This window comes from Ictidomys tridecemlineatus, chromosome 14 (genome assembly GCF_052094955.1).
Source record: "Ictidomys tridecemlineatus isolate mIctTri1 chromosome 14, mIctTri1.hap1, whole genome shotgun sequence".
In the NCBI taxonomy this organism is placed as follows: domain Eukaryota; kingdom Metazoa; phylum Chordata; class Mammalia; order Rodentia; family Sciuridae; genus Ictidomys; species Ictidomys tridecemlineatus.
Window position 1 is genome coordinate 51,783,965 of NC_135490.1, and position 12,512 is coordinate 51,796,476.

General features: G+C 33.4%; 1 long non-coding RNA gene across 1 annotated transcript in view; it reads left to right on the plus strand.

Annotated features, from left to right (window-relative positions):
* Positions 1 to 12,512, plus strand: part of LOC144370407 (uncharacterized) — a 39,929-nt gene that overhangs the window by 236 nt on the left and 27,181 nt on the right. The window contains exon 2 of the long non-coding RNA XR_013430384.1: positions 3,189 to 3,353. This is a non-coding gene — a long non-coding RNA (uncharacterized LOC144370407). The remainder of the gene's footprint in view (positions 1 to 3,188; positions 3,354 to 12,512) is intronic.

Here is a 12,512-nt window from a genome sequence, read left to right on the forward strand (position 1 = left end):
ACAAATGGTTTATAATGAGGATAACTGATGAGATATGCCTTGAAGTAGTTGAACTGGGAAGCATTGGATTATATGTTACATTACTAGTTACAGTATACTCCTATCTCAGCATTCTGTGCTATGGAAAGATACAGATAGTTTTGGTTCATATGCTTCAGGATTTTAGGGTTGAAGGTAAGTGGAGTAATAGGCATAAATGTGGACAGTGTGCACATAGTAGAATAAAACATAAGCCAGCCACATGCATGGGTAGCAAGAGTTTTCTAGATTTCCTCTACAGGCTTGAAATTAAACATGAATGATTCTAGAATATTCTATCTAGATTTGGAGAAAGGGATAGTTAGAGAAGTGATAATTGACCAATGTAAAACACCAGACTAAGTGTTAGGAATATTTATACTCAGTGTTTCATATAAACATGGTTTGTGAATTATAGTTTTCTTGCCCTTGCCTTATGGCAATTTATGAATACATTTGCCCATTTACATGCCTACCTGGACCATGCTCAAAATATTTTTAGGGCCTTTGACAATTATTAAATACCTTTGTCCTGTTGTACATTAAGTGAAAGCAGGGCTTTTTGCCTGAGTAATAATTTCTCTTTGCTTTTTAAAATTTCTACAGTCATTGACAATATCAATAAATTCTTACAATCTAAATGTCTCCAGTGTGACTTTTAATACCTTATTCTGTGTTACTCTGTGCTAACTTGGCATTTGCTTAACCTGTAAGCTCTTCTCTCAGGGAGTTAGCATTACCTTGGGGATTGGATGGCTCTAAGCCAATTAGATTTTTTTTCTTCCTTGAGAAGCACTTTTTATCTAACTGCAGACACAGTTGGACCTATCTACAAATAGTAAAGTTATTTGCTTTTAGGCTTTAACATATGTTGTATGCTATTTTATATTTACCTGAAACTCAGTTTAAAGAACAGAGTTGACAATGTATAGTTGCTTATTAGCACATTTAGAAATAACCTCTAATCTACTGCCAGATCTAACCATAGTATGTGAAGTGGGATACAAAAATAAAATGAAAGTGGTAATTTGCACTTTCAGTGTTTGTTTGTTTTGTTTTTTTGTTTTTTTTTTTGGATCCTCTCTTGATCTCAGAAACCACTTTTGGATTGATGATATCCAGAGTTAAGGATATCATCAGTCCAAAAGTGGTTATAGGGTGTGAATATAGGATGAATTATAGGATGTGGATATTTTCAGCTGGCTCAACCTCTCTCCTGAGCTCCAGGCTTTTGCATCTAAATTAGTATTAAGCAAGGGCACTCAGAATTTTATGACCCTTCAAACTCAGTGGCTGAAATGGAATTCATTTTCCTTTACCTTCAGAAAAGTTCTTCCTGGATTTTTCCCTGCTGTGATCAGTGTTAGCCATTCCATAGTCACAGCCTGGGAGTCATCTTCGTGTACTGGCAGTGAGTCTAGAATCGAAGGCTTCACTATTGGAAAAACACGGTGATTAGGACCATTGCCTTAAGTATGGACAGTATGGTTCTAAACAGATTGACTTTAAATTTCTCTTCTTGTTTTTTTGGTACCAGTGATTGAACTCGGGGGAACTTGACCACTGAGCCACATCCCAGTCCCATTTTGTATTTTATTTAGAGAATGGGTCTCACTGAGTTGCTTAGCACCTTGCTTTTGCTGAGGCTGGCTTTGAAACTTAGATATGTATCCTGAGACACTGATACTATAGATAGTATAGTATGGAATACTATAGAAAGCTTTTTGAATGGAATTAAAAGATTTTTCTTTTTATAAAATTGTAGTCTTTTTTGAATGAAAGTATTTTTTTGATCTATGCGTGAGATATTTAAAAAATTATAAAATATTCAATGAAAAATGCATAAAATAAATTTGGCAGGGTAGCATAAGACAGTCACCCAGGTCAGAACTATAACTACTACAACCCATAAGATCCTTGTGTGTCTCTTCACTCCAGAAGTGACTGTAATCCAGACTTTTGAGGTAATAAGTTCCTTCCTTTTAGTTCTAGTTTTACCACTTTAATCACAAGTGTAGATATACTGTATGTATTTTTCTTTAGATCCTGCTTCTTTTGTTTCCTATGTTTTTATGTGAGATTTATTTACATTTGTTGCTGTAGGTTTTTCGTTGCTGTGTCCTATTATATTTTATGGTGTACAGTTTACATATTCCTCTGTTGGTGGACATATGGGTTCTCTCTAGTTTTTGGTTCTACAAAGAATGCTGCTATATGTATAAATGTTTTTGTGCATGTCTTCTACTTTATACATGCCTGAATTTTTCAGGAATTTACATCTGGGGAAGGAATTGCTGATTATAGGATGTGGATATTTTCAGCGGGCTGTTTTAGAAAGAGGCTGTGTCAGTTGGTTAGCCATCAATAGCATATGAACATAGGGATTAATGATTCTCCCTTCTTTTAGCTGGTGGAGGCTGTAACTCACCCTAGGCTTCTCATAGGCATTAGTAGTATATATGAGTGTGGCCTGGGGAGTTAGACTGTGTGGGTTTGAATCCACCATTTAGTACTGAGACCCTGGCTAAGTAACTTGACATTTTTTTTAACCTCTTCCAAGTGGTAATATTTTCTAGTTTGTCTTTTGGCATAGGGTAATGGGGTATCTTCAAGTTATTTAATTGAATAGACTGCCTGGTTGGGGTTCATGAGAATTTGTTACATGTATATTGTTGTTTTTTTTTTTTTTTTTGCAAAAGTTTGCTTTTTATTTATTTGTTTATATGATTAAGTGTATTCTTGAACATTTTGGTTTTCAGATTACTAGGACCATATCACTTATTACTTCTGTATCTATCTGTACAATGCCTTATATTTTCTAAAGCATTCATATTTTCTTTTCTGACTTGATCCTTACAATAGTTCTGTTAGGGAAATAAACTGACATATTTCCATTTTGGAGGAGGAAACTGAGGCCCAAGTAGAATTTGGTGACTTGTCATAGTCACTCCATCTTTGCATTAGGTCCAGGGCCTGTACTCAGGTGCCTTTTGAAACTCCCATTTAGTTTCTTTTAGTTCAGTGACTCTGACTTATGTAAATGAGTCTTGAAAAACAACAGGTTTTCAAACACTTTAGAAATGGAATGTATCATCTTTACTATTTGCATGTTTAACCATAACTGGAAGAAATTATATTGTCTGTGATATTACATTTGTGCTTGTTTTCAGGGTGTGAAGCCTGCCACAGGTGAAGTTGTGTTGGATAGTTTCCAGGACTCTCCTTCCCGTTCTGAGCTGGACTCGGATATCAAGCCTGCAGCCGGTGGAGCTGCTACTTCCATCAGACTTGTCAGAGCAAACAGAGATGCTCATTCACAGGGTCACTGCTATTAGGTATGTTGGCATGCTGTTTGAAGATAATGATTATGAAACTGATTTACTGACAAAGCCAAACTTGTTAAAGTTGTTAAAAATAGTTTATAATTATAAAAATTATATTTCAATGTAACTTAAAAAAATTATATTTCAGCTTTTTTAAAAATTACATTTCAGAATTGTATTTCAAAGTAATGGAAATTTTCAAAAGAAAATTACCTGTACTGTCTCTTTAATGTAAGACTATAAAAATGATCATTTTAAAGGGGCTTCTGATATTACTTAATGCTATTGTTTGGTAATTAAGGGGCTTATGATATTACTTCAGTATATTGTTTGGTAATTTTCAGTTTCCGGAGATAAGATTCATTTTTTGGAAATCTTACGTAGTTTTGAAAATGCTTTCTTTGTGCTTTATTTTCTTTTTTCTATTTTTAAAAAAATTTTATTGTTGGTTGTTCAAAACATTACATAGTTCTTGACATATCATATTTCACACTTTGATTCAAGTGGGTTATGAACTCCCATTTTTACCCTGTATACAGATTGCAGAATCACATCGGTTACACATCCACTGATTTACATATTGCCATACTAGTGTCTGTTGTATTCTGCTGCCTTTCCTATCCTCTACTATCCCCCTTTTTGTGCTTTAAGTTTCAGTTCAGTGCTGCGTCCAGTAGTGTCCAGTAGTTTTATTTACAAGATCTAAGGTCACATGACTTATATATGAAATGGTGTAATGGGCACTGTGGCTGTAGAGGAAGAAAATGAGTCTATTATATGTGTCTGGCACAGTTGACAACCCAGTAGGAGAGGCAAATATGTACATATCTAACTGGATTCATGAGGCATGATATGTTATGTACCATTGAGGAGGATTCTATACTGCCACTGTGGAGCAGTGGTGAAGACCAGCAGTGGTGGTGAAGAGACCAAAATTTTGGGCTGAGGCTTAAATGAAGAGGAAGTTGTGTATTGAGGAACTGGACTTTAGAATTAGGCAAGCAAGCACATAAAGATTTTCATTTAGTAAGTCGACAAAACAGTTAGAAAATCAAACTGATTTATTAAGTGAAGTTCCATATGTTTCTTTGATCTTAAAGTTAAGAGTGTTCATTCTACTTAAATGTAACTTCCAACAAAGTAGCTTTCATAATTTGTTTTTTGATTATAACACAGACATATGTTCATTTAGAAGTTAGGATTTACAAAAAAGAAAGATAAAGTAATTCAAAATTGTAAAACCCAGAGATAACTACATTTTAGTGTATTATTTCTGTATACGTATACCACTTTTTTCATTAATGAACTTGGATTTGTATGGCAAAATCACTTCGGTATACTTTTTTTCTTTCTTTTTGAGCCAATCCTGAGTAATTTATTCTGACATGTGTCAAGGAACATTGAAGAAAGAGCAGATCTGTGAAGCCCCAGAAGTTTTTTTGTTGTTGTTGTTTGTGTTTTTACTTTTTGAAAATTTTAAATTTTTTAAAAAATTTATTTTAATTAGATATATATGACAGAATGCATTTCATTCATTGTACACATAGCAGCACAACTTTACATTTCTATGGTCGTACACGATGTAGTGTCACACTATATGTGCAGTCATACATGAACCTAGGTTAATGATATCCATCTCATTCCACCATCTTTCATATCCCCATGTCCCTTCCCTACCATTCCTTCCCCATGCCTGATCAAAGTTCCCCCATTTTTCCCTTGTCGCCCCCATTATGGATCATCCACTTATCAGAGAGAACATTCAGTCCTTGTTTTGTGGGGATTGGCTTACTTCACTTAGCATGATATTCTCCAACTCCATCCATTTACCTGCAAATGCCATAATTTTATTCTCTTTTAATGCTGAGTAATATTCCATTGTGTGTGTGTGTGTGTGTGTGTGTGTGTATCACAGTTTTTTTTCCATTCATCTATTGAAGGGTATCTAAGTTGCTTCCACAGTTTTAACTATTGTGAATTGAACTGCTACAAACCTTCATTAAACAAAGAAAAACTCAACAAATAAAAATATCAAAGCCCTAGAAAAAGAAGAAAAAAACAACCCCCAAAATAGTAGAAGACAGGACATAATTAAAATCAGGGTGGAAATCAATGAAATTGAAACAGAAGAAACAATTCAAAAAATTGACAAAAAGATAGTTCTTTGAAAAAATAAATAAAATTGACAAACCCTTAGCCACCCTAATGAAAAGAAGGGAGAAAAACTCAAATTACTAAAATTTGTGATGAAAAAGGAAATATCATAACAGACACTATTGAAATATAGAAGAAAATTAGAAACTATTTTGGTATCCTTTTTTTTTAACTTAAAAGCTTCCCATATCTTTTGTTTATTTTGGAAAACTTCAAACATACAAAATTATTCAGAATAGTGTAGTAAAAGCTCATGAACCCATCAACTAGCTTTACCATTTCTCAATTCGGAGCTTGTCTTATTTCATCCATCTCCCTCTCTGGTTAATTTATTTTGAAGCAAATCTTAGTAAACATTATTTTATCTGCTAATATTTCAGTAGGTACTCTTGAAGGCAAAATGATCGCACAACATTTAGTTATGTAAATAGGTCATCATTTATCCATTTCCCTTTTGTTATGTTGTAATCATTTTTTTTCAGTATTACAAATATTGCTGTGATGAATATCTATGCAAATATTTCTGTATGTGTGGTGCATCTTTATTTCCTTCAAATGAATTCCTGAAAATAGAATTTCTAACTCAGGGGGTGATAACTATATATTTATAAAGTTCTTGATTACTTTTTAGAATAAATAATATTAATTTATATTTCCACCAGTATAGCACAAGAGGGTTCCTTGAACCCATGCCAACATTGGGGGTGATAATTTAAAAATTTTTAACCTTTCACATAGGTAAAAAATTCCACATCAGGTCCCCTAATTTTGTTCTTAATTCTTTTCTGTGTTCAAACTTGAATGATTAAAAATCATATAGTAAAGTTACAAGGGGTGCTGCTATTGGAGAGCTAAAAGAATTAATCATATATCTACTTTTTATTTTTAAGACTAGTCTTCTAGAGATATATTTTCAGTATTTCACATTTGACTTCATTTTTTTCATAATTGAGTATTTATTTGACTTAGGCTAATAGAAATTAAATTTGATCAGTTGCATTATCAGGCTCATTTTCTCTCTTCTGCTTATTTATTCAAAATAATAAAGACAAAATTCAGTACAATGTCAAAACATCCCACAATGAAGACATTTCCAAAACTGAATTTTTGTTTAACAAGAACCATTGCCTAGTGATATTCATAAATGTCCATTTATTACATGAGATACCAAAGCCTAAATTTGGAGACATTTTAGATGTCATATATGAGTTTTACCAAATTTAATGATTGCATCTGTCTTGTTTTGATTTGTATTTCTTTGGTTAGCATTGGGAGTTTATATTTTTTCCTCTGTTTAATGACCACATGTAAGTGCTCATTCTTTTGCATACTTTGTTTATTTTAGTTTCATTTGACTAAACAGCCAAAAGTTGGTATTTCTGTGGAGTGCCTATAGCTAATTTATATCTGTGGACAGAGTGGAGCAGTGGAGATTGAAGAATCATAGGGTCAAACAGTGCAGACCCCTGTAACATAGGATTAGGTTGGAAAACTGATCTTCCCCTTAGTGACTAAGTAAATAACTCAACAGTATTACCCATTATTGTTCTTTTCTGGGTGATAAGTGTGTTTACCTTATGGGATTGCTGTATGGATTAAATAAGTTAATATGTTAAAGGTAGATCAGTCCTTATCTCTTTTAACATTGTCTCTCTCCTGTTCACTCCTGGAACTCTGTCATATGTTTTTTAGACCTTCTTATTTACTCTCTGTGCACGATTCTTTATGGTCTAATTGTATAAGTCTCCATCTATAGCTGTTTTTTATATCCTTTTGAATTTTTCTCCTTCAAAATTAAAAGAATTTTGACTCTTCTTTAAAATTTTTTTTTATTATATTTGAGTTCACTGCTTATGCATTGATTTTAATAGACTGTCTGGACCAGTTAAGTCCTCCATGCCTCTAATCATATTCCTTTATTTTTATACTTAAAAAGTTCACTCCCCATACTGAAAGTACTTCATTTTTATTTTCATCTATATTTCACATTAGTCACTTTTTCTTTGTTTTACTTTACTCTGTGAGGTAAAATCTTACCATAATTCCCCCACTAAATACTAGTGGTTCCAGTTAACATCCATGAAGTTTAGCTTTAGCAACCTGAGCTATAACTCCTAGATGTATTTTTTAAACAAGATAACTTAGCCAGTTGCATAGGGAATACTTTTATTTAGGTATGAAGAAGATAACTCTAGAATTCTGCCATATTTATTACCAATAAATAATATAGCATTGAATTTTCAAATATAAAAGAATTTTTGTTTTTGGCAGTATCCTAGAACCCTCTAGAATCCCCTTTTTTCTTCTTCAGTATATGTAAAGGTAAAAAGAATTTTTCATCAATTACTGGTTGATATTTTGTTAATATTGAAGACATTGTATATTAATGCTATGTGAAAAAGACAAAAGAAATTGAATATCCTGAAGTATTAGCTTTTTTTTTGGGTAATCTTAACATTTACCACAAGAGGTCTCCAAAAGATTTTATATCTATGAATGGCAATTTAAAAGACTACTAAAACTTTACTTCACATTTATTTTCTATCTTCAGATATAGACTTACTTAATTTACCATTTTTTAAAAAAATATTTATTTTTTACTTATAAGTGTACACAGTACTTTCATTTTATTTTTATGTCATGCTGAGGATCGAATCCAGTTCCCCACACATGCTACTCTAGCTCTGAGCCACAACCCCAGCCCCTAATTTACCTTTTTAATGCCAGGGATCGAATCAGGGGCGCTAAGCTACATTCCAGCCCTTTTTTATTTTTTGTTTTGAGACAGGATCTCGCTAAGTTGCTCAGGGCCTCATTAAGTGGCTGAGGCTTGCCTCAAACTGGTGATTCTCCTGCTTCAGCCTCCCAAGTCACTGGCATTACAGGCATGTACCACAGGGCTCAGACTACTTGCTTTATATTACATTGTAATTTAGAACAAGTATTAGTCCAAGATCATAGTAAGCTAAGCTAGAATTATTATTTCTAAATAGTGACAAGCTATCAATTTTTCTAGGGTTATTTATCTTTATGTAAAATGCATTTATAAGATTTCAGCCGGGTCTGAGGAAATCAGTTATAGTATTTTGCTACCCTTCCATTTGTTTTAAGAATATATAAAGAGAAAGAAATGGAAATCAATGATTTTGAGCTCTGCATTAACCTCAATTAAGATTGCTTTAGCTTAGAGATGTTGTATAAAACTAGTTGAGAGGAAAGCTATAGAAAGCAAAAAAAATAACATTATTATTAAATATTATTAATATTTACTAGTTCTACAGAAACCAGTTTTTGAGGCAGGTAGGGTTAAATTAAACACAGCAGATGATTCTCAATTTTATGTTTAGAGAAATGAGAGGATCCTGGGCACTGGTCTAGCCAAAGAAGGCTTTGTGGAGGAGGTAGGCTTGGATGGGGACATTTTCAGGGTGGAAGGCTTTGAATTGGAAGAGGGGAGGAAAGAAGGTATGTTGTGTGTGAATGCAAACAGTATGAACCCTGAGGCATATGGAGAAATAGTAGGAAAATGTGAAGACAGTGACAAGACTTTCCTTATTAGGGGGAAACTCCCATGTTGAGAACTGAGGAAGAAAGTGTCCCAGAGGAGCAAATCCAGGAAAGTGGGTATGGTGGACTCTTTGTGGAAAGTCAGTAAGGTTTTGGGCAATGTAAAAAAGAAGAGGAGATCCTGCTGCTTAGATGGGACAGTGAATTGTAAAAAATGAATACTTCCCCTAAAGGAAAAAGCATACATGAGAAGAATAAGATTGAGGAGTTTGGAGAATGCCAGTAGTTGGGAATAGGAGGAAGAAGAATGGAAATAGAAAGAGAGGACATAAAGAGTTGGGTGGAGAACTGGAACAAGGTAGGGATGTGGAGTTATAATTTATTTGTTGCACTGATATTAATAGTGAATTAGTTTTTTACAATATTGACTCTTATATTTCACTGAAACCACATGACATGTAGTAGTGCTAGCTTTTACTCCTCCTCCTCCTCCTCTTCTTAGAGTTTTATGGTTATACATAGTAGTTAGGTTCATCCCGATTGACTCATACATGCATGGAAATCAGTTTCCATTTATGATCCCTCATGATCCCTCCCTTTTCCCTCCTGTACTCCCTCCCCTTTTCCATTCTTCTTCTCCTTCCCCTCTTGCATCCTTCCTCAGTGCTACTAGACTTCCTTCTGCTCAAGTAGAAGCTAGCTCTAACCAGTTGATGCTTTGTGAAAGAAGATCCTGCAGTAGTACAGTGACTTTAGCAATTTGACCTTTGAAATAAATGCTTGAACATGTCAATGTTTCTTCAAAGAAAGGGGTGTATACTGCAGATTTAAAGAAAGTATTGAAATACTACATTATTGAAACATTTATATCATCTATGGTTTAACCCAGACCATTAGCTAACATGTTGTTTTTATATTGAAAATTTGTATCATCTGAATGCCATTTATGATGACAGATACTTGATGTTACTGTTGTAGCATTTTAATTTTGTATTTTCTTATTAATGTAACTACTAGAGACTGCTTACCAATTTGTTTTGTTGTACTTTAATTTTCAGTTTCTTAATAGAAAATGTTCAGTAGTTTTAGTCTCAAAATGAAGTTATAGTGGGAGACTGTGTATGCTATTAACAGCAACTCTTCTGTGGACTAGCACTCTGTTATGGCTGAAGTCCAATTCTTTCTAATGTCATTATTTGAGTTTAGTATCAGTTAAAAAAAATCAAGACTTTTTGAAGGATGGGGGGAATGGAGGTTTTACTCATTAACTTGGTTAATAATATGAAATGTTATTTAGGGATCAATACTTAAGGGTACCAATTTAGTAATTGAAGTGTTCCAATTTGTTCTATCAAAGTTTAATAATCTCAATTCCTTGGGCTCATATGAGGTCATTTCAATATGATTCTTAGGCATTAGGAGCTAAGTAAATGAGGAATGCTGTTCTAAACACTGAGTAGCATACTGACATGAATAACAGACCCCTTAAATTTTATGGAAAAGTGAGATTGGATAAAGTCAGGGCATTCTGGGAAGTGTGAACACAGAATGGAACAAGGGAATTGCAGGTCGACTGGAAAGTCAGATGAGTGTGGATGAGGAGTGGCCAGGCACATGCTAACACATAAGAGATTCTCAGTGAGTATTTGTTGAATGTCTGTATGTTCAAGGCAAAAAGAAAGACTGGAACTTTTCATTCAGGAGATTGGGCACTAGTGGGAATTTGTATTGATATTTCTCAAAGTTGGCCTATTCACTTCTTTTAAAGGTGTTTATTATTTTGTGTTAGAATAATAATTTGTTTTACATTTGTTAAATTGTAATATAAAAAATTATAGTAGCAACTCATGTTTCTTGTATAAGTGAGAAAATGTGTATTTTTTAAAAGAAAAATGATTTTTGTTAACCACATTATTTAAATATTAAAAAAACCTAGTGATTAGTTTATAAATTTGTATAGCAATAGAGTTAAAAACAAAACCTGAGAATCAAGTCATGCAAATATAAATAAGAATCAAGTCAAACTCATATAAGTAAGTGGTTGTTTGTTGAGAAGAATGTTATTCTTGATACTGAAAATAAACTGTTCCTCCCAATTGGAGTGGTGTACCTCAACTGAGAATTAGGCGCATGCTCTTTCTCTCTCTCTCCCTCTCTCTCTCTTTTTCTCTCTCTCTCTTTTTGTCTTTATGTTTTTTAGACCAGTTTTAGGTTTACAAGTTTAGCAAAATTGAGAGGAAGGCATAGAGATTGACCATAGATCTCTAGTCCCCACACATGCATAGTCTCCTCTGTTATCAACATCTTTCACCAAAGTGGGAAAATTCTTTTCAATTCAACATTGCTGTGCTCTATAATGCATTGTGTAAAGATTCAGTTCATTACTTTTTTCTCTCTTTGAACTATAGCTTGACTTAGGTTGTTTGCCTTCCTCTTGGTACAAACATACCACTTTTAAGACTGCTTCCATTCCCCCCACCACCACCACCAATTAAACTTTGGCACCCATTAAAGTGTTCTTTATTGCTAATATGAATTTCTTTTAGTTGTAAATGGATACAATACCTTTATTTATTTATCTTTATGTGGTGCTGAGGATCGAACCCAGAGCCTCACCCATGCTAGGCGAGTGTTCTACCACTGAGTCCCAGCCCCAGCCTCACTAATATGATCTTAAATGTTAAGGCCAGGTGCAGGAATTGAAGCATGTAGCAGCATTCGTTTTAAAAATTGGTAGTTGGGGATCTAGGATAGTGTTTTTCAAATTGAAGGTAATGAAATCAATTTGATCATTAATAACTAACACTGACTTAGAATAGGATATAGAATAGTGCAAATGTGTGGTTAGGGTGGGTATTTTATGAAATCTTTTTTTTTAGTTTTATCTGTGTATAATTTCTAATCCTCTCTCCAATACCTATCATGTTTATAATGGTCCAAGAAAATAATTTAAACTTCTAATTTAATATCAGTTAAATGTAATTTATTAATGTAGTTTGGTGATTATTTCATATGTTTTATTGATTAGATATTACCCAGAAGTATATTTTTAAATAACACAACTCAAAGGAAGTGAATAATTACAGGCTAATGAATTAAAAATTCTAGAGTTGACATGATTTGCTGATTATATGTTGTCTACATAGAATATCCAGAAGTGACAAATTATTTGAGATAATCAGAATTCAGCAAAGTCATTAAATATAAGATAATTTATAAAGATGAAGTGTTAGCAACAACTTTTTCCATGGTGAAAGCAGATTTCTATTTTCCTTGTGTCCTGTTTACTTCTTCGTGTTTGCTTTTTGTTGAGAGAACTTCCATTAGTTATTCTTTTAGAGGAGGTCAACTTGTGACATTCTCTTAGTTTTCCTTCATCTGAAAATATCAGTTTCTCCTTCATTTTGAAGGATTTTTTTTTTCCTGCCAGATATGGGATTCTGGGTATATATTCTTTTCTTTCAGCACTTGAAAAATATTATGCCACTTCTCATGAGAAATCTACTGTCA